Source organism: Macaca nemestrina, chromosome 10, assembly GCF_043159975.1.
Source record: "Macaca nemestrina isolate mMacNem1 chromosome 10, mMacNem.hap1, whole genome shotgun sequence".
Classification (NCBI taxonomy): Eukaryota; Metazoa; Chordata; class Mammalia; order Primates; family Cercopithecidae; genus Macaca; species Macaca nemestrina.
The window spans coordinates 65,269,266-65,292,973 of NC_092134.1; positions in this window are offsets into that span (position 1 = coordinate 65,269,266).

The window sequence follows — 23,708 nt, forward strand, 5'->3', positions numbered from 1 at the left end:
AGGCTGGATTTGAACTCCTGGGCCTTCATATTCCTCCCACCTCAGCCTCCCAGGTAGCTGAGACTACAGGTGTGCACCACCATGCCTGGCCAACTTTGCTGTTCTTAACACTCAGCTTGTTCAGTCTTCACACCTGGCCACCTCTCAGATCCTCTTGGTCCCAGGAATACTTCTTCAGAACTGGTTCCAGCATCTGTCCCCTCATGCACCCAACCATTTTCCTTTGTCTTGAGATCCATCCCTTTTAAGTAACCAAAACACAAGGGGACTGCTTATTCCTCTTATTTTGTTCTTTCTTGGTAATGGTGATATTTGTCCTATGTAAACTCTCTCTGGCTGCTCAGCTGCAAAATAGAAATAAAAATAGCACGTATTTCATAGAATTGTCAGAGGGTTAAATGAGTTAATGCATGTAACTGTCATATAGTAAGCATTCATTAAATAATTTGACAATAATTGTTATTATAATATCTTGTTAGAGGAGAGGCAGCATCCTCACTCTGTAATATGTAATTGACAGAGAAACAAGCTCTGTGTACATGAAGGGTGGTTGTAGTGGATTGAATAGGGTCCTCCCCAAATTCATTAGGGTAAACCCTAATCCAGTGACTGATGTCCTTATAAGAAGGGGGAAATTTGGCACAGATACATATAGATGGAAGGAAGTCGGGCATGTGAAGATGGAGGCAGAGAGTGGGGTTGTGCTGCCACAAGCCAAGGAGTGCCAAGAATAGGCAGAAGCCAGAATCGGTAAGGAAATATTCTTCCCTAGAAGGAAGCATGGGAGTATGGTGCCGCCGACACCTTGGTTTCAGGCTTCTAGCCTCCAGAACTGAGAGAGAACAAATTTCTGTCGTTTTAAGCTACCTGGTTTGTGTTGATTTGTTGTGACAGCTATAGGAGAATAATGCAGTGGGAATGACAAAGCATTAGAAATTAATATTTACTAAATCAGCCCTGGAATCTCACCTATAGATGTATTACCCTAATACCACATCCACTATCAGTTTGGAAAAATAACATAAAGGTCATGTTTTTAAATCCTTCTGCTTTAAGCCAAATATAATAAAAATCATATTTCTAAATGACCCCTGCCTCCAGCATGGCTTCCAGAAAATTAAGACCTTCAGGAAATTACTTATGGAATAAGCAAGCGAGATGGTAAAAAATAAAGATGTATTATTCCCATTCATCTAGACTGGACCATGTAGGTTTGTCATCTGTGATAAGTCCACACCCCAAAATGAATAAGCTGCTTGGGTTCCATGTGCTTTGATCCTTTTACTGATCACACCACAAGAGTGTCCCTTGGGAGAAGGAAAGATACCAGATGGGGAAACATCCAGGGCATGGAATGTACCACAAGTGAACTAACTCAGCCAAAAGAAACACGAGGAAATGGGGTGCTTCAAAGGTGGGCAAAAAGTGTAAGGAGAAGCAGCAGCCAAGAGTGAATGGGCTAGAGATTTACCAGTGGGCGGGATCCTGAGAGGGCAGGGACTAGAAATGGGAAGGGCCAGAGGTTTATGGAAGCATTAGTAAAATCATATTAGATGCGCTTTATTTTTTATTTTTTGAGCACTTTTAGGTTTATAGAAAATTTGAGCGGAGTAGTGTTCTCATATCCCCCTACCTATTTTCCCCTGTTATTAGCATCTTCCATCAGTGTAACATTTGTTACACTTGATGAGACAATTTTGATACGTTATTAACTAAAGTTCATCATTTACATCAGGGTTTATTCTTTGTGTTACACATTCTATGGATTTTGATAAATGTATCCACTATTACAGTATCACACAGAGTAGAATTTATGTCCTAAAAATCACCTGTGGTCCACCTATTCATCCCTCTCTCCCTTCCCTTGGGCTCCATGGCAACTACTGATATAATAAATTAATTATAGAGACAACATCTCATTATGTTGCCAAGACTGGAGTTCAGGGGTGCGATCATGGCTAACTGCAGTCTCCACTTCCTGGGCTCAGGCCATCCTGAGTAACCTTCCAGATTGGCTTGTTTCACTTAGTAATATGCATTTAATTTTCTTCTATGTCTTTTTGTGGCTTGATGGCTCTTTTCTTTTTTATCACAACATAACATTCCATTGTCTGGATATACCAGAATTTACTTATTCCCTCACCTATTAAAGGACTTCTTTGTTGCTTTCAAGTTTTGGCAACGATGAATAAAACTGCTATAAATAAAACATTCCTGTGCAGGTTTTTGTGTGGTCATGTTTTCAACATATTTGTTTAGACACTAATGAGTGTGATAGCTGCATTGTTATCTAACTATGTTTAGTTTTGTAAGAGACTACCAAACTGTCTTCCAAAGTGACTGTACCCTTTTGCATTCCCATCAGCAATGAAAGAGAATTCCTGTTGCTCTACATCCTGGCCAGCATTTGATGTTGTCAATGTTCTGGATTTTTGCCGTTCTAATAGGTGTCTAGTGGTTATCTCATTGTTGTTTTAATTTGTGATTCCCTAATGATATATGATTTTGAGCATCTTTTTATATGCTTATTTGTGATCTGTGTATCTTCTTTGGTGATGTGTTGTGCTCAGATCTTTTGTCCGTTTTTAAATCAAGTTGTTTATTTTCTTACTGTTGAACTTTATGTGTTCTTTGTATATTTTGGATACCAGTTGTTCATCGAATATATGTTTTGCAGGTATTTTCTTTCAGTTTGTGGCTTGTCTTTTCATCCTCTTAAAAATCTCATATTTTTATTCATTAATCATTTATAATAAATTGCATCTGTTATGTGCTAGGCTCTGTGCTAAATGTTGGAATTACAAAGATGAGTAAAACAAAATTCCTTGTCCTGGAAAACATCCTAGCTTAGTGGAGAAAACAAACATACAAATAAAATTATAAGAAAACATGATCAGTACAGTGACAGGGCTATATATAATATATTAAGGGAGCACAGGGGATGAGAACTGCATTCAACCTGAGTAAATCATCAAAACGTCTCGAGGCCGGGCGTGGTGGCTCACGCCTGGAATCCCAGCATGTTGGGAGGCCGAGGAGGGTGGATCACTTGAGGTCAGGAGTTCAAGAACAGCCTGGCCAATATGGTGAAACCCCATCTCTACTAAAAATACAAAAATTAGCCCTATGTGGTGGCGCGTGACTGTAATCCTAGCTACTCAGGAGGCTGAGGCAGGAGAATTGCTTGAACCCGAGAGGTGGAGGTCTCAGTGAGCCAAGATTGTGCCATTGCATACCACTGCACTCCAGCCTGGGCAACAGAGACTCCATCTTAAAAAAAAAAAACAAAGCCTCCTGGAACAAGTGATGTCCAACCCGAGTCTTAAAAAGTAGAAATCATCAGGTCCATCAGGTGACAGCGGGTTCAGCATGAGCGTGGTGCTGAAATCCAGCTGGCAATGCTGGAGTTTTAAATGGGAGTTAGAGAATGCTGAGATGAGGATGGGTGGGTGGGCAGAAGCCCAGGGATGGTCTTCTGCAACAAGTTAAATAACTTGCAGGGATGAGTGACTCCTATTTGAGGGAAGGCATGCCCTAATCAGGTTCTCTTTTTGGAAAGAATCCCTGGAAAAATGATGCTCAGGGAGCTACAAGCAGAGATCAGGAGCTGGTTAGGCAGCTCTCAGGGTTCAGGAAAGATAATAAGGCTGTTTCCAAGTATGGACAGAAAGCTAAAAATATTAGATTAGGAGATAAAATTGGCAGAACTGAGGAGACTGAGCTAATGTGGGAGAGGTTTCATCTCAGGGGACTGGATAGAGTTGATGTCACCACCATGGAGAGAAAACACAAGAGGAGGAGGCTTAGGGTGGCTGGATTATGTTTAGGGTGACTGTAAGACAGCTGCTTTGAGAGCCACCTCACACCTGGCAGCCTTGTTTGTTGTTTTTTTTTTTCAGGTGTAACAGTCAAGGTTTGACTAGGAAAACAGAAGCTGCTTTAGGTATTTTATTTAACTTGCAAGGTTGTGTGAGGTTTTAATGTAGAGACTTAGAGCTGGATTCAACCATTGTAGGGAGCTATGGTCAGGCAAGCTGCCACCAACAGTGTCAGCCTACAGCACTGAGCTGTGTGCAAGGCTCCTATGCACCCTCTCAGTCTGTAGCACTGAGGTGGGAAATTCTCAAAAGTTTGCCAGGAAGCTGCTTTGAACCTCACACCTATTCATGCTCCTGCCTCTAGAGAATAATGACCTCACCTTCCAAATCTCTTGCAATTGCCTTAATTGCCCAACTCTAACCAGGAAATATACAAGGAAGAAGATTGTGGGAAATGTAGTTTCTGGCTTCACACATCATAGGGAAGATCTTAAAATGGCTTGTGGGTTCTTTAAGGCTAACAACAGGCAACCGAGATAAATCAATCAGCTCCTATTGGAAATTCTAATTTATGATTCAGACAGTTGAAACCACAGGACAAGTAAAAACTCCAGAGCTGTGAGAGGAAGATGCAGGAAGAGAAAGAATGAGGCAAATGTGCACAGAAAGTGGAGATGATCAACTATGTAGCACACAACCGGAGAGAGTCAGGGAAAGGTCTTGAACCATGGCTGAACTTCCTGCTCTGGATTCTCTGAGCAAAACCTGTGTTCTTAAATACTTTTTTTTTCTTAAGATAGCTTAAGTTGGTTTGTAATTCTTCTAAACAAAGGAGTCTTAAGCAAGATAATGTCTGCTCTAAGCTGTCTACACCGCAGTGGGCTGCGTGGGTCAGAGGCTCTGGAGAGAGGTCTGTCCTAGAGGTAGAGATGGAGAGGCCATCGGCATACAGAAGTAGTAAAACTGTGAGAGTCGAGAAACTTGGACAATTTTTATTTTACTGAAAGATGCATGATAATGTGGATATTAGTTACAAATTGATCTTTACAATATGTTAGGGCTGGTAACAACAAAAAAAGACAATTAGTGTCCTACAAACAAATAGAATTGGAGTGTAAAATGAAGTTGGAAGGATGAATAAGATGGACAAATATGCAGACAATTACATCTTATTTGATAAAGGCTATAGTAAGGTATATTTACCTTCAGGAGTGCTTTACAACTCTGAGTTTTGGCATGCTAGTTGGTAATCAATGAAAAAACTCTAATTTTGAGCTTCTTTTTCAGTATGACTAATAAAAATTGTAAGTTCAGTTTTTGTTTGTTTGATCCTGAGAATTGCTATACATTTTTATATACTGGGTTATATGAAATTTTAGCATGTGCATTTAAATGATAATAAAGCTTTCATCAAAGAAATATTTTCATTTTATTTTTATTTTAGGACAAAGTTACATTCCTGTCTTTAAAAATAGAAATTTCAAAACTCTAATGACATGTTTCATTTATACATGAATGATGAAATATGATCCTTACAGAGTATGTCTAAATTTTAAATAACCACTCTTGTAAGGTAATTTGTAAATTACAACTATGTGATGGGCCCTGTTATTTGTCCATCCAGTACCTTTCCTTCCCCTATAGAAGCTGGCTTATACGCTACACATGATTTGTGAGGAGGCATGTTGCCATATTTTTTCTGACTCTTTTGGGTGGGAATTCGTATGAGCTGTCAGAGCCCCTCAGTTGGATTTTCCTGGATGAGTACAGAAGCTTCCTAATTGGCCTCTCAGTTTCTACCCTTGCCCCATTGGAGCCAAATTTCCATTTGCTGGCCACAGTGATCCCATTAAAACATATCTCAGATCATGTCACTGTCTTGTTCAAAACCCAGTAGAGAGTATCCCATTTCCTCTAGAATAAAACCCAAAGTGCTTTCCAGGGGCATGATCTGGCCCTGGTTATCTTTCCGACCCCACTGCCTGCTCCTCAGGTCCAGACACATGACCCCTGCTATGACTCAGGCCTCACTGAAGGGGCTCCTGTCTTGGCTTTTTCCATTTGGCTCTTCTCTGCCTGGGACTTGGTTCCCAGTTGTGTCCATGACTCCCTCCCCACCTTCAGTCAGGTCTCTGCTCAAATGTTCTTTCCTCAGAAAAGCCTTCCCCAAGCCCCCATCTAAAATAGCACTATTCCATTCTCCTGCTTTCCTTTTTCAAATCATAATCACAACCTGACATTCTATTACACAATTATGTGTTTGTTTGTGTTAATCTTTTTGCTAGAATGTAAGGGCCACGGGGACAGCAGTTTTGTCCCTTTTTTGTTAATTCTCGCTGTATCTTCAGTGCCTAGAAGAATGTCTTGCACATCTACAAGTATTTTTTTAATAGGCTTTATTTTTTGAGCACTTTTAGGTTTACAGCAAAATTAAAAGGAGGGTGCAGAGATTTTCCATATGCCCCCTGTCCCCTACACATATACAGCCTCTCCCCATAATCAACATCTCCCACGAGAGAGGTACATTTGTTATAACTGATGAACCTACAATGGCATCATCATCACCCAAAGTCCATGTCTCAGTGTTGAAACTTTTATGGGTTTCAACAAAGGCAGAACGCGTATCTCTCATTCTGAGTCCCACACAAAGTGCTTACATTATCCTAAGAATGCTCTGTGTGCCACCTTTTCATTCCTCTTGCCAACCTCTGGCAGCCACTGATCTTTCTTTTTCAGAATGTCATATGGTTGAGTCATGCAGTGTGTAGTTTCTTTAAACTGGTTTCTTTCACTTAGTGATATGTATTGAAGGTTCCTCCATGTCTTTTTATTGCTTGACAGCTCATTTCTTTTTAGTGCTGAAAAACATTCCATTGTATGGATACACCACAGTTATGAATCCATTCATCTGCTGAAGGACATCATGGTTACTTCAAAGTTTTGGTAACTATGAATAAAACTACTATAAACATTTGTGTGCAGATTTTTGTGTGGACATAAGACTTCAATTCGTTTGGGTAAATACAAAGGAGTGTTGTGATTGGTGGCTGCTATAGTGAGAGTAAGGTTCGTTTTATAAGAAACCGCAAAACTGTCTTCCAAAGTGGCTGTACCTTCAATCAGAGTTCCTGTTTCTCCACATCTCAGCCAGCATTTGGTGTTGTCAGTGTTCCAGATTTTTGCCATTTCATAATGTGTAGGAGTATCTTGTTGTATTGATTTGCATTTCCCTGACGATATAAATATGTAGCTCAGCAAGTATTTGATGAATTAGTGCAGTGTTTCAAATTAAATATATTAATGGCTAACTTACCTTCCAGCTGGTGAATGCTGCTCTGTGGGAGGCAGTATTGACATTGTCTAACCAAGAGAAGCAGAAGTGACAGGTAGGGAGACAAACCCTGTCAACACCTGAGTACCTGTCTCTGAGATCCTTTCTTTAATCAAAATAGAGTGACTGGAATTTTCATCACTTGTTACCACAAAAGTCCTGGCAAATGCAACTTGTTGGTATAGTGACACTAACACTGAAAAATAAAGGATGTAATAAAAACTGAAAAAAAATGAGGGAATAATTAATAACTTCTCATAGCAGATATTACCTGCCTTGCCAATATCCTCTCAGCAGCCTCCCTCTCTCTTCTTACCCCCTGCCTGTGACTGTAACAGCTCACTATTCTTGGCCTAAAGGTTTCTTTCTGTTTGCACATGAGGAAGACTGGAAGTGCTAGGGGTTTAATGCCCTGGGAGCAGCGCTCAGGCAGTGCTAAAGATAGTTGCAAGATAGATATCCCAACTTCTTCATCCCCTGGGCAGGACAACTTTGAGGTATAGGCTACACCATCACCCAGAGGTCTATAGTGAGCTGAGTCCCAGTTGACTACAGTAGCTCCCTTTGGGAACCACCCTGAACTGACTTCCTTCCCTTCCCTGAATCTCTTTGACTCTTTCCTGCTGGTGCTTCCTAGAATCACCACCAAAAAAAAAAAAAAAAAAAAAAAAAAAAAAAAAATTCCTTGTCTCAAGCTCTGTTTCTGAGGTAACCCAACCTCAGTTTCTATATGTAAAATATTTCAATTTAACCTGAACAAATACATTAAAAATGAAGAAATGTACAAATACAACTTCTTGTAAATCAAGTTACAAGGGAAAAAAACCCCATGAAATGGAAATAAAAATGATGAGCACACATTGTGCTTGCTATATGCCAAGTATTATTCCAAGAGCTGCACATATAGCTCATTTGAATCCCACAGAACCCTGTGAAGTAGAGTCCAGAGACTTTAAGGAGCTTGCCTAGATTCACACAGTTTACACAGCTGGTAAAAGATGGAGCCCAGACTCAAACTCAGTCTGGCTCCTTTGTCTGTGCTGTTTGTTAACCATGATACTATCCTAGAGATGTTTTAAAAAGGTGATTTATTAGTAATGGCATGATATCATGAAAGTATTATGCACAGTTACATTGTTTATACGAATAGTGCAGAAAACGAATAACATTTGATGTCATTATAATCTCAAGGACGAGAGGATCCTTATATAAACAGGAGCAGTTATGAGATAAACACATTTTTAAAAAATCCCTTTAAATGGATGTCAGTTCTTGAGAGTGATTTGCCATTAATGTCCAACAGTGAATGACTATGAACAACAGCTTTTGCGATTGGCAGCAACACAGCTCTTAGGAAAACAGAGGGCAGACATAGTTTAAAGCTATCATCAGCGTGTGTAATGAGGTATCATCCTATTCCCTGTGTGGCCTGGGCACTAACTTGCAGGTAAAGAATAGAGATCTCTTTGGGCTTGCAGCCCTAGCTAAGAGGCCCTGCTTGTTCCACCCCCCAGGCCTGAATGGTCAAGAATTATTAGATACTTCATGCAAAGCACTCAGCCAGGCACTTTGAGATAGACGAAGAAGACTAAGATGCAGTGTATTCTCTCTAGGACCTTAAAACCTAGTGAGGAAGACAAGCATATGAGGATAACTTGGACTTTTTTTCTTCTATGAGAAAAACATCTGGTAAGGTTATTCACAGCACTCAGCTTCATATGGATTTACAGATGTTGGTGCGATTTTTACTCCTTGGCTTCAGCTATTGAAGCTGTGGCAGCAGGTGTGATTACTTCAGAAGAGCGAAGGTGCAAAACAAACTCTTTAGGCCCTGGGGACTCTGCAGGTGGTTTCCTTGCAGTTCTTCAAATAAAAGGAAGTCTAAGAGCTTCCTGACTCTGTATAGAGAAATGCTACCATGCAAAGCTGTCATTTGAAGCCTTTGCTCTTTGCAGAGGCAGACGCGTCCCTGAGTGCATTGAGACGCTGGGCTGAAGAGAAGAATGACATCAGAGCCAGGTGGGGGAGAAGAGCGATTTCCTTTTTTCTCAGGGTGACCCACAGGAAGGACATGGGAAGTTAGGTCAGAATTGGCTTGACACCTTTGTCCTGGGAAATCCTATCAGGTGACTAAGGAGAAAACATAACCCACCAAGTTGCTGTTCTTTGCCGAGAGATGGAAGGCACCTTGGGGGAAACCCCTGACCACAGGCCAATAGAACAGAATGTTGTTAGTTTTGCTGAAAAAGCCAACCAGAAAAATACTTCTTCAAATTCACCTGGGGTGACAAGAAATATTTCCCACTCTTGGGTTCTTTCACTTTCCTAATGGAAGCATAGATTGAACACTTGGTGATATGTCATTTAGATTTTCCCCCTTGTGATTGGCTTTATTTTTTCTTTTTAGGAAAGAAAGACAGAGTGCAGGGCATACTTTTTTTGTGGTTAATAGGATTCCTAATGCAACCATAAATATGACCAGCATATAAGTCATGATCTATGATTCTAATTAGCAAATGATGTTTCTAATTTTCAAACAGTACAAGTTATATATCATTAAGTTTTGGGATGACAAATCTTTTTTATTCCATCAATTTTTATTTTAAGTTCTGGGGTACATGCGCAGGATGTACAGGTTTGTTACATAGGTAAATGTGTGCTATGGTGATTTGCTGCACAGATCAACCCATCACCTAGATATTAAGCCCAGCATCCATTAGCTATTCTTCCTGATGCTCTCCCTCACCCTACTTCTCCAACAGGCCTCAGTGTGTGTTGTTCCCCCCATGTGTCCATGTGATCTCATCGTTCAGCTTCCACTTGTGAGTGAGAACATGTGGTGTTTGGTTTTCTGTTCCTGTGTTAGTTTGCTGAGGATAATAGCTTACAGCTCCATCCATGCTCCTGCAAAGGACATGATCTCATTCTTTTTTATGGCTGCATAGTATTCCATGGTGTATATTTGTACTACATTTTCCTTATCCAGTCAATCATTTACGGGCATGTGGATTGATTCCATGTCTTTGCTATTTTGAATAGTGCTATAATGAACATATGTGTGCATGTATTTTTGTAACAGAATGATTTATATTCCTTTGGGTATACACTCAATAATGGAATTGTTGGTTCAAATGGTATTTCTGTTTCTAGATCTTTGAGGAATTGCCACATGGTCTTCCACAATAGTTGAACTAATTTATATTCCCCTTAACCATCTAAAAGCATTCCTTTTTCTCTGCAACCTCGCCAGCGTCATTGTTTCTTGACTTTTTAATAATCACCATTCTGACCGGTGTGAGATGGTATCTCGTTGTTGTTTTGATTTGCATCTCTCTAATGACCAGTAATGTTGAGATTTTTTTCATGTTTGTTGACTGCATGCATGTCCTCTTTTGAGAAGTGTCTGTTCATATCCTTTGCCCAGTTTTTAAGGGGATTGAGATTTTTTTTTTTTTTTTGTAAATTTATTTAACTTCTTTGTAGACTCTGAATATCAGACCTTTATCAGGTGGCTAGATTGCAAACATTTTCTCCCATTCTATAGGATGTCTGTTCACTCTGATGATAGTTTCTTTTGCTGTGCAGAAGCTCTTTATTTTAATTAGATCCCATTTGTCAATTTTTGCTTATGTTGCAATTGCTTTTGGTGTTTTTGTCATAAAATCTTTGTCCATGCCTATCTTCTGAATGGCATTGCCTAGATTTTATTCTAGGGTTTTTATAGTTTTGGGTTTCACATTTAAGTCTTTTATCCATCTTGAGTTAATTTTTGTATAAGGTGTAAGGAAGGGGTCCAGTTTCAATTTTCTGCATATGGCTAGCCTATTCTCCCAGCAGCATTTATTAAATAGGGAATATGTTCCCCCTTGCTTGTTCTTGTCAGATGAAATGGTTGGGGATGCCAAATCTTAATTAAAGAAACCGACACATGTTTAGAGTTGCCTGAAGTAAAAAAAAAAAAAAAAAAGAAAAAAAAAATTCTGTGCTGCAATCTAAAAGAAGCTTCCCTCTTTGAAGAAGAAAACAGATAAGAACTTTAGCTTTCTTACTTAGCTTTATGATACCCATTGCCTTTCTAAGTTAAAAGATTAGAAAAAAAACCTTTAAATGCCAGTTACCACAAATTCTTTGTGGAATTAGGGAAATGATAGCTAAAATTATAGCTAAAATAATCAGGCAAGCACATAAATTAAAAAAAAAAAAAAGAAAAAAAGAACAACATCAGAATGCAAACAAAACAAAACCAAAAACCCAAATTAAAGTTTAATAAATAGCAAATAAACAGTGGCTTAATAGGTGTTCCAAATTTAAAAAGTCTTAAGAAGGCAATTCCAACAAGGAAGTATTATAAACATGAAAGAAATAGGTTTTAGGGCAACATAAGTCTGAGTAGGCAGTGACAGTGTTTGCTTTAAAGCCATTAAACTAAATTTAAGAATCTACTTTTTTTTTTTTTTTTTTTTTTTGAGAGGGAGTCTTGCACTGTCACCTGGGCTGGAGTGCGGTGCCACGATCTCGGCTCACTGCAACCTCTGCCTCCCAGATTCAAGCGATTCTCTTGCCTCAGCCTCCTGAATAGTTGGGATTACAGGTGCCTGCCACCATGGCCAGCTAATTTTTTGTATTTTTAGTAGAGACGGGGTTTCACTATGTTGGCCGGGCTGGTCTCAGACTCCTGACCTTGTGATTCCCCTGCGTTTGCCTCCCAAAGTGCTGGGATTACAGGCATGAGCCACTGCGCCCAGCCAAGAATTTACTTTCTACGTAGTACACATATATATTTTAGAGACAGAGTCTCACTCTGTTGCCCAGGCTGGAGCGCAATGATGTGATCATAGCTCAATGCAGCCTTGAATTCTTGGGCTCAAGTGATCCTCCCACCTTGGTCTCTTGAGTAGTTGGGACTACAGGCATGGCACACCATGCCCAGCTAATTAAATTTTTTTTTTTTTTTTTTTTTGCTTTTTGATACAAGGTCACAGTATGTTGCTCAGTTGGTCTTGAACTCCTGGCCTCAAGAGATCTTCCTGCCTCGGCCTTCTGGAGTGCTGGGATTACAGGCATGAGCCACTGTGCCCAGCCAAAAATTTATTTTAAAATATGAAATACACATTTTTCTTTTTCTTTTAAAGACAAGCTCTCTGTCATCCAAGCTGGAGTGCAGTGGTCTGACCATAGTACACTGCAGTCTTTAACTCCTGGCCTCAAGTGATCCTCCTGCCTCAGCTTCCCAAACAGCTGGGATTACAGGCCATATTTCTTATTTACATAAAAGCTGTAGTCAAGATAACGAAGTTTCGGTAGCTATATTAGTTAAAGTAATACAATGCCCCCAAAATGTAAAATGGCTTAAACCTAATGGAAGTTTATGTTTTGCTCATGTAAAGTCAAAAACAGATGTAACAGAACAGGAGATCTCTCTTCTCTAAGGAGGACCAGGATCCTTTCTTCCTGTGGCTCCACCGTCTTCACCATCTTCAGTAATTGGACTGTGAGGTCACTGTGCATGTGCATATCAAGTTAGTCAACAGAGAAGAAATATGGAAGATGGCCCATGGAGGATGGCACACGTCACTTCCACTCACATTCCATGGGCTAGAACTCAGAAATAAATTTGATGAACAGCACGCCAGTCTCTGTCCCCAAAGTCTTCCCAGATAGAATGTACATAAGCTGGTTTAGTATCTGCACAGTCTCTGCAGTGATGCCTCTCTTTGTTGCTGCTTATTAGAGTGTTAACAGGATCAAGGATTGACCCAGAAATGGAATATTAAAAAGAAAGTTATTTCATAAATTTCACTGAGGGTTTTGTCATTTCAAGAGTGCTTCTGAAAGTCCCCGTTGAGGTCATTTTTTTCTTTCTTTTGGCAACGAAACATCTGTCCTCATTTTAATCACAATCTAGTTTTTTTTTGTTGTGTTTTGTTTTGCTTTTTTTTTTTTTTTTTTTTGGTACCTCATTACCTTCAATATGTTTGGTCAGGTTGGGTTGGTAAATCTGGGACATGAGTTTGCCTGTACCCCATCATGAAATCCAAAGGATACCTAGAAGGTCTTCTACCAGTTTTTTTACTCAGCACTGTAGGATTAATGCCAGCAGGCAGGCAACTCATCCATGTTCATTAGACTCACTTTCTAGGGTTGGTTCTGGAGCAGAGTGGTACAAAGACAAGAACAGAAGCATTGGAATTTACCAATTCGTTGCTGCATGGTGCCCTGCAGAGGGGCTGAGTCGTTTCTGGGGCAGAGACCTTCTGGGATTGCCTGGTAGACTGTCTGTATTGACCGTGGTTCCTTAACTGTGTCTTCCATCCATGAGCTCCTCTGTATGCCTTTGTTAAATGTTACCTTACAGCTAAAATTAGTCAGAGTTGTTTTTTCATACATGCGCACAAAGAATTTTAACGATATGATATTAGGCACATTAAGTTTTCAGGAGCAAATCAGAGAGCAGTAGCTAGGCTGGTTGCAGCCGAGTGGTAAGAGCATAAACTGAACTCAGCCACACCCAGCTTTGTCACTTACTAGGCCAGTGACTGGATAAGTTGCTTATTTTCTGAGCCTCATTTTTCTCCTAAATAAAACAAAAATAAATTGATCTTCTTTAGGTGGTTGTCATAATTAAATGAGATGGTGCATATAAAGCACTGTGGCAGCTGTTAGTTACTATGAGGCACCATTATTTTTACTGGTAGAAATATTTAGTTGCACAAACACTTGTTCCTAAGCTCTGCTTTACTGGAGCCAAATCCAGATTTATTGAGATTTTTTTTTTTTGACTGTTGCAGTCTTTATACTAAGGTTAGGGTCTTCAGTTTACATATTGCTTGACTAATAATGGCCTCGCCTAATTTGGGAAATTATAACATATAGGTTCTGCAAAACCTCAGACTAAAAATAACAAGGCCTATGGAGACAATTATAGTTGGGACATGCCATTCAATACTTCTCAAACTTTATAATCAGAGCATTAACAAAAGCAACAAAAATCCTAACCAAAACCAGGCATCTAAAAATCTCTTGGGAATTTCCACCAATCACCACAGTGAATCCATCCTTTGCAGCCTGGTAATTTGGGCTGCTGCTTCCTCTTTTGAGATAAAGGGCCTGGGGACATGTGTTTCTGGTAAAGACCATTTTGGTTCCAATTAAAAATTCTATCTGAGGCACAGCCATTTTCATTAATCCATTGATTTTATACAGGAGTAAAATCCTTTGCAGTTCCTTCATCTGCACTTGCTGCTTCGCAGATAGTGGAAATTCAGCAGTTCTTGAATCCACTAAACCAATTACTACTGGTATTAAAGTAAAACACTTCTATAACTTTCGACTTTTTAAAAAGGTCTTCAAATATTGCTAAGGCTTTTTCCTAAATGTGAGAAGACATGTGCTTGGTTGTCTTTTTTTTTTTTGAGATGGAGTTTTGTTCTTGTTGCCCAGGCTGGAGTGCAATGATGTAACCTCAGCTCACTGCAACCTCCGCCTCCTGGGTTCAAGTGATTCTCCTGCCTCAGCCTCTGAAGTGGCTGGGATGTGCCACCATGCCTGGCTAATTTTGTATTTTCAGTAGAGACGGGGTTTCATCATGTTGGTCAGGCTGGTCTCAAACTCCTGACCTCAGGTGATCCACCCGCTTCGGCCTCCCAAAGTGCTGGGATTACAGGGATGAGCCACTGTGCCGAACCTTGGTTGTTTTAAAACATTAACATGCTGGGAAAAATCTAGTATAAACCCAAATTAATTCCACATTTTATCAGCATCATTTTCTTATTTGCCAACTGAGCATGAGGTAATCATAAAAAAGCTATAGCAGAACAAACAGTTTAAAACGGAAAAAACGAAGGAATATTATGCAGTACAGGATTAACTTCATCCAAAGAGAGCTTTGGCCTTTGTCTCCAACACTGGGCATGTAACCTCCACGCCTTTGGAATGTCCTGCCTGATAAGAGTGCCTTTGGTTTCCTAGGGGCCTTAAGCCTTGCGACATAGTCTATGCTAACAATGTGATCTACTATGGTGGGAGCATTGGGCCACAAAGTATCAAATTGACCTCTGGAAGGGCTAGAGACTAAAGTCAGTCATACAGGTGTCAATCTTGTTTATGTGACCAAGCTCAATACAGTCTCTGGACAGCAAGACTCAGGTAAGCTCCCTGAGTCTGCAGTACTCTGTGTATACTGTCACACATCATGGCTGGGAAAAGTTAGCACTGTCCACTTCTCTACTGGTAGAGAATGACTGGAAGCTCTAAGCATGGAGTGCTATCTGTATTCTTTTGCTGTAATCAACCATAATCATGAGTATAATGGTTTTTCTAAGTTCTATGAGTCTTTCTAGTGAATTATTGAACCTGGGGCTGGTTCCAAACTTTCAGTTGGTGTCAGAAATGAAGGTGGCTTTGGGGACTCCCAGATGTTGCATAAGGCTTATAACACAAAGCCAGTAACTCTGATTCATGCAGTTCCATCTCTGAAACATACTTCTCTGAGGCTATCACTTTTAATTCCTTTAGTTTCATTTCTTAGCTCAACTTCTACTTACCTTACACAACTACATATTTCTTACATTTCATTTTTCCCATTTCAGGTAATATGACTATGACTTACTTTACCCTATACAAATACACACTTAGCCCCTTTATCCTCTGTCTTCCCATTATAGCTATATTACACTTTAGGTGGTAAAATGGACATGACTATGATTAGGTAAATCTTGTTCATGATATTTGTGGTACAATACTACATTTTTTCATGCACCATATTTGCTTTTCCTGAAGTTAATAATTGGCATTGTTTGGTTAGTTTTCTTAGTTTTCCACACACCCATCATTAATTTACCTTCACCTTCCCCAGTCTCTCTCAGGGGTGAAATTTCTTTGTAATGTTCATATTAATTCCATTTTTTTTTTCTTGGAGACATTTCTCCTGGGCTTCCCAGTCCTTTAGTTCCAACCAGTGCTGGTTGCTCTGAAGACCTGCTGCACAACGATCCTCTCGGGACTTCCCTCACCACCTGCTAGAAAATCTTCTAGCTTTTTCCTGTGTTAAATCCTTTGTTGCCTGGATCCCAGGTCTTCTTCCTTAATTTAATGTTTTATTCAAGTTAAACACTTTCTCGACTTTCTCGAGATGCTTCATGAGAAACGACACGTGGGACATAAAGTCACAAAATCTCCCATGAATAAAAAAAATGTCTTATCCTAACTATTAATTGTTTGGCATAGCATGAAATTCTAGCTTGGACACTATTTTCTTCCAATATTTAAAAGCATTGCTCCATCAACCTCTAGCTTCCAGAATAGCTATTGAGAAGTGTGATGACATTCTGTTTCCTCATCCTTTGTATTTATAATGTTTACAACCTATGTTTTCTCTCTTGAACTTTTGAGGATCTTCTCCACATCAAAGATTCTCTGAAATTTAAAAATGCACTCTAAGGCCTGTCTCTTCATTCTTTTTTTAAACTCATTGGGCTGAGCATTCACTGGGCTTTTCATTTTGGAAACTCACATTCTTCAGCTATGGAGAAATTAAAAAAATAATCTTCTTGATAATTTTCTTCCTTCAATTACTTATTTTCTCTTTCTGGAGCACCTGTTACTTAAGTGTTGGATTTCTAAGTAGATTCTTTAGTTTTCCTGAATTTCTTTATAATTTTTCCAGTTCTTGGACATTTTGTTCTCTCTTAAAGATTTCTTCAACTTTATATTTCAACGCTTCTATTGCTTTTTAAACTTCTGCCATCAATTTTTTTTTTTTTTGAGACCGAGTCTTACTCTGTCACTCAGGTTGGAGTGCAGTGATGTGATCTTGGCTCACTGCAACCTCTGCCTCCCGGGCTCCAGTGATCCTCCTACCTCAGCCTCCTGAATAGCTGAGGCTACAGATGTGTGTCACCACACTTGACTAATTTTTGTATTTTCACTAGGGACAGAGTTTCACTATGTTGGCCGGGCTGGTCTCGAACTCCTGACCTCCAGTGATCCGCCTGCCTTGGCCTCCCAAAGTGCTGGGATTATAGGCGTGAATCACTGCACCTGGCCCTACCACCAGCTTTTAAGTTCTAAGAGCTTCTTCTTCTCTAAATGTTGTTGTTCCATTAATCTTCTATTACTTTTTTGATTTTTTTCTCTTTGTTATTTTTCTCTGCATTAACTCCATTTCTTTTATTTTTTCTGCTTGTTTTTTAGACTTTGCATTTTATCCTAAAGTATTTTTTCCAAGTATTTTTCTGCTCATTAATGTTGTTTATATTTTATAACAAAGTCCAAATTGTTGGATTGGGTTCATTAAATATATGGATTGGACTTCTTGACTTACAAGCCTCCTAGCAGGGTGATACTTGAAACTGGTGAGTTTCAGTAGCAGAAACCCCACGTTAGTATATCTTTTCTTTTCGGCTTGGCAATTTCCTAGAGACTAGGAATATAACCCTGATAGTAAGCATTCTGGAAGCCTCGTGCTCTCACTGCTCAGTATAATGACTTTCAATTAAATCCTAACCTTATGAAGGTACTTACTTCCTTCTCAGCTATGCTAAATATCCGGAAGATATCCGGAACTTTGCTGGAAGGTAAACTTCCAGTCTTCAAACAGGTATATAGGGACAGTGGAGAGGCTAAGTGGGATACAAGGGATCTAACTACATCTTATATATATTTTTCAACCAATTGTCCTATTTTCAATCCCACCCTGAACTTCCTTCTTCAGAAGTGATTAATAACACAATTCTTGAGTTTTCTACTAATCTGCAGTGTGAACTAACTTTCCTCTACTTGGTACTTGCCGCAGCGGAGAAATCTAAAGTTGAAGTTACTCACCACTTGCTCATCTTCTTTCCATCTTCCATAACTTCATTGACATTTCTCATTTGCTTTTGTCTTTTTTTGTTGTTGAGACTTTATAGCCTTTTATGTCGTTATTTTTGTCTTAGGGATTCTGAAAGAAGGTAGAGGTAGCATGTATTCTATCTGCCATGTTTCGTGTCCTCAAAACATGTGACCATTGTCATTACTGCAGCAAAGGAAGAGAGAGCTGGAAAGATTCTCAGGGGCTTTATTTGGCCTTGGCCCAGAATGGCATCTCATGACTTTTTCTGGCCAGTCAACTCTAATCCAAAGTAATGTCTGTCATTACATAGAGTAGATTGGCCAGAAGAAGTCATGAGATACCATTTAATTGAAAGAGGCTATGAAGTATCTTATTCCATGTGCTAGGAGGAGACTGAATATGAATATTGGAAGCCACTAGTAACAATGACTATGCATTTAATGAGCTCTTACTATATGCAAGGCATTGCACTATTACACATGTTGACATAATTTATACTCATGAAATCTTTTGAGGCAGTTATTATTTATATCACCTTTTTATAGATGAGGAAAGTGATACTCAGAGAAGTTAAGTAATGCATTAAAAATCAACAGACAGTAAGGAGTAAAGTCACGATTGAATACACACAGCCTGTCCCCAGAGCCTTTGAACTTAATCACTAAATCACTTTGGCTCATATTTCGTTAATCCACAGAAGTTTATTGGGGAAAAATTCTGTGCCAGGCACTGTGTTATGTAGGTAGAAAAAAAATAATGAAATACTTTGTCTCAAAGTGCTAACTGTATTTACCTATGGGAAATGAAATCATAGGTGATTTTTTCTTTTTCTTTTCTTATGCTCGTTTGTATTGTCTGATTTTTTTAATTTAAAAATCCCACATAATTTTACAGCCATTAAAAAATATTTCCATTTGAAAAATCAATGGATGGGAATTTAATTCTGATACTTCTTAAATTAGTTCAGGGATTGGTGTCATGGTAATAATGACATGTTAAACACTGGTGAGAAAAGAAATTTATTTATTGGCTCATGATGGACTCAGAATTCCTCTGCCAGGTAGCATAGGAGAGAATGTGAACCTGCCAGTGTGCAGTATGGAACTTTTATCAAGAGAGATACAGAAGTAAGTTTCCATTGGAAAAATGTACAAGTTTTCAAAGCCTCGTGCCATTGGCATTTCAGGGGCTATCCTGAGGGCAACTCATTTCTTGAGATCATTGGGGTAAAAAAGCACATGACCTGAAGGTTTAAGTACAAGCTGTGAAGTATTATTCCTACAAATTCTATATATGTTTAAAAATTCAATTCCAATTCAAAGCTCAAATTCAACTTAAATTAAAAACTCAAGTGATGGGTAAAATTTCCCAACTTTTCCACCATTCAGACAATGATTTTTTCTGAATTTCTTTCTTTTTGCTTGTTTGTTTTAGACAGAGTCTTGCTCTATCACCCAGTCTGGAGTGCAATGGTGCAATCTCGGCTCACTGCAACCTCCGCCTCCTGGGTTCAAGTGATTCTCCTGCCTCAGCCTCCTGAATAGCTGGGATTACAGGTGCATGCCACCATGACCGGCTAATTTTTGTATTTTTAGTAGAGATGGGATTTGTATTTTTAGTAGAGATGAGGTTTGTATTTTTAGTAGAGATGAGTTTCACCATGTTGGCCAGGCTGGTCTCGAACTCCTGACCTCAGGTGATCTGCCTGCCTCAGCCTCCCAAAGTGCTGGGATTACAGGCGTGAGCCACTGCACCTGGCTGATTCCTCTGAATTTCTAAGTCTGTTGGAGTCCTTACTTCCTGTAACCTTAGTCCTTAGTAATGCCTTATATTTCTCGTAAATCACAATCATAGAAACATAGGATATTAAGAGTAGAAGATAACTTAGAGTTCATTTAGATCTAAATCTTCATTTTAAAGATGATGTGGTTAAATATAAGGCATGGGTAAAGACTTTGTTCAAAATCTCACATCACTTGCAGACACAGGACCAGAATTTGGGACTCCTTTCTCTTAGGCCAAAGTTCTTTCCCTTACGTTACTTCATGGATTGTTATGTTTTCCCCCAATACTAATTTTCTTGGAGGAAGAGATTATGGCTTTTACTTCTTTGTAAGTTGAATGAACCCATTTGGAGGATCTAACTAAGAGGCATAACAACAAGTAACCCTTTGCCCTAATAGGGAAAATAGGCAATGAAATACAAATAAGTCAGTATCTATCTGGATTTCAGTGTTGAGGATTCAGCAGTTATATCTGAATTTAATAGAAAGGAATGCCATGACTGATTAGTGAGGTCTGCCTTGGGTATAGGAGGAAGAAACACAATACATATATCAATGTGTGTATTTCCCTCTGACCAATAAGTCCTCTCAACTATATGAACCACCTGGAGAGGATATACATGGAGAAGAGATGGGGAATATGGACACCTATTCTACCTATTCAGCAACAAGAACAGGAGAATCAATCCTAGCTTCCAATGTGGTGACATATGCTTCTACCAGATTGTCTCACTGCTGACTTCTCTGTAACCCCTAAAGCTATGAACATCTAGTAGGCATTCAATTCAATAAGGACATAGTAATTAATTGAAATTGGGATATAAACCAATGTTTTCACAATAGAACTTTCCATCCGTCTTTGGTAACCCCATATCAATCAAAGTATTTGGCACTTGGTGCATTAAAATTCCTTGTGAAACAAAAATACAACCTTTAAAGCAGGACCATGAATCTCTGGATTATCAATGCCCAATCCCATCTGATATAAAATTAAGAATATTGTAATCTGATGATTGTACTGTGTAAGTAGCATACCTTCTATATTCTTTGAACCATTCCTCAAAATTGGCCAGAAGGCACAAAAGAAAAGGGGGGATTCAGAAAATCTTCCTCTAACTTACGGGATTTTATGAGTCAAATTGCGGGGAAAATCTGACTCCGTGTGGACTTCCATTCTGTATGTCATTCTTCTTCCGTAGGTTTGGCTTGCATGATGTCAGGAGTTCCGGGAGTCAAAATAGCGTGGGGGCATGGATCCAATATTGACTCATATTGAGTGGAAGAAATCTACACCGAAGTCTGGATGAGATAATTTGGTTGTGAGTACTAGGATGTGACTGCTGATGACAGAGGAAAAGGGAAACCAAGGTGTAAGTTTTGGCTTACTGACTACCTACTCAGTTAAGACTGAGGATAGCATGAGATATGATTGAAATCTTCCTGACGTGTCATATATAACCATAGCCAGTTTTCAGAAAAAAAAGTCTGGTTGAAAAGAAAAAAGAAAGTTTTCAGCCCCTCTGTTTTAGTAATATGGTCACACCTTGGCTCCTGGTGGGTTTGCAAAACTTTTAAAGTATATCTTGATGGTGACTTATTCTGCAGTCTCAGAACTGGCCAAACCAACAAAGTGTGAAACCTCTAGTTTGCATGTGCAACAAAAGGTGTTTTACAGGCAGAAAAGAGAGAGAAGTTTCTTTGTTTGCAAAGTTGACAAGACAGGAAAAGATCACAAATGGATATACTTACTGTAGTGATAATGTTCTGAGCCAAAAAATCATATGTTGAAAGATGACAATCCAATAGCAGATGTTTCACTTCCAGCCTGGAATGCAGGATGAGCTACATAATTTGTGGAAACAAGTGCAAAACGAAAATGTGGGTCCGTTGCTTGAAGAGTTATTAGAAATTTCAAGAAAGTGACAACAGAGCATTAAACCAAGTGTGGGCTGTTCTAAGTTCAGGGTTCTGACAGACTGCACAGGTTGCATGCCCATGAAGTTGAGTTGGCTGGGATGTCTAGGCAAAAATTTCAAAAATATATTTCAAAAACAATTTCAAAATATATTTGCAGTCTTACTATGTTTTAAGGAATTAAAGTGTGATTACTATCTCACAAATTCTACAGAAAAAAAGTTCCAGAAAGTAAAGCCCGATAGGGTGTAATTATTTGAATTCACATATCTAATGTAGAGGCACATACAATAATCTCAATGGATAGTGATAGATTGGGGGATGTATTGACTAAAGGTTTCATCCTCTGTGGGAAGATCTTGGATTTAGGCTCAGTTCTGCATTAGCCAGTTGAATGAATTTAAGCACATCACTTGTTTTTCTGGGTCTTGATTTACAAATCTAAAAGGTAAAGAGGTTGACCATAGATAATCCATAATTCCATAATTCTGTGCTTGGCCGTGCAATCAAGAGTTACTAGAGCTTGGATTTTAGCCATGTAATTACTCTTCATAAACATCCGGCCACACTGTAAACAATATAATCTGTTATTTTGAACAGGCATTCTCAATTTACAAGTGGTTACGCAGCGTATCATTCCCTGTTATGGATCCCACTATTCTTAACTCCTCAGTCCTAGTACTACATTCCAGTGAAGCAATCAAGGACCAGGCAGAACTAAGTTTTACTTATTTCCAGAAAGCTGGGAACATTCCTTCCAGTGACTCAGAGGTTGACCATTAGAAGGTATTGAGAACCTGCAGTGTGTCTCAGGCTTGGACCCAGATCCCTGTGCCACCTGCAAGCACATTCTCTGGACATAATTTTTCTTGAGCAGAGCAACAGTAGAGCTTTGAATAAAACAATGTAATTTTTACATTCTTCACTTGCTTAACATGAGGTTTGGCTCCACATAAATGTTTTGATCTTATTCATTCTTTGGGAAGATTGCCCCTCAAAGAGCTTTCTGGCTTTTTTTCCACATAAAAGAATACACAAAATTGTCCCAGTCATCAAGTGGCTAAAGAGACAGAGCATCATGTTTCTAACATTAATCATAAATATTATTTAATTAAAAACTAGTTTCTTATAGGTTAGGCCTGATAACATCAGAATTAGAACTTGAGGGCAAATAATTCAAAAGAGATCCTTAGGCAAGCATTTGAATTTACATTTATTCAGTGCTGTTTATGAGCAAATCTCCATGCCAAAATATTTTAAGGAAGAGAAAGCCATCATAAAAGCAATGAAACAATTTCTGATTTTCAGAAACTCAATCTAATATGGGAGAAGACACACGAATAACTATCTTCAATCAAGACTGAGGAATCAGAACTCTTAGAAATGTATACACCAAGACTTTTATAGAGAATGTAAGATTAATTTTAGGGAGGATAATTTTGGAAGAACTCAGGGAGATGATAATTTTTAAGCTGGGCTTGGATGAATGGCTACTACTCTCAGGGGCACAAATGAGAGTAAAAAGAACTCAAGACCAAAGAAACAGCATGAGCAAAGGTACAGGGTATTTTTTTTTTAAAGAAATGACTAGTCATCCAATGTGCCAGAATAATAATAAACTTTTATTGAGTGATTACTATGTGCCAGGAAAAATTCCTAGCACTTTATGAGGGTTATCTGATTTAATTTTCAACTGAAGCATGGAAGAAGATACTATTATCAAGCCAATTTTACAGATAAGGAGACTGAGTCATAGTAGATTTAAGAAGCTAACTCACAATCATATAGCTAGATAGTATGGGAGTCAGGAATCAAGTTTGCCCCCATAACCGCAATGCTGTTATGTACACAGTGCAGGTAGAAATGCAAAGTGGGTTGGAACCAAAGAGTGGAGGGCTTTTTGTGCCATCCCAAAGTGTTGTACTTCATAAATAAATTACAAAGGAGGAGAAATAATCCTTTTTTTTTGTATCTGAAAGACAAAGAAATAAAAAGTTAAAAAGATTCTCTGTTAATACTGATTATTTGGA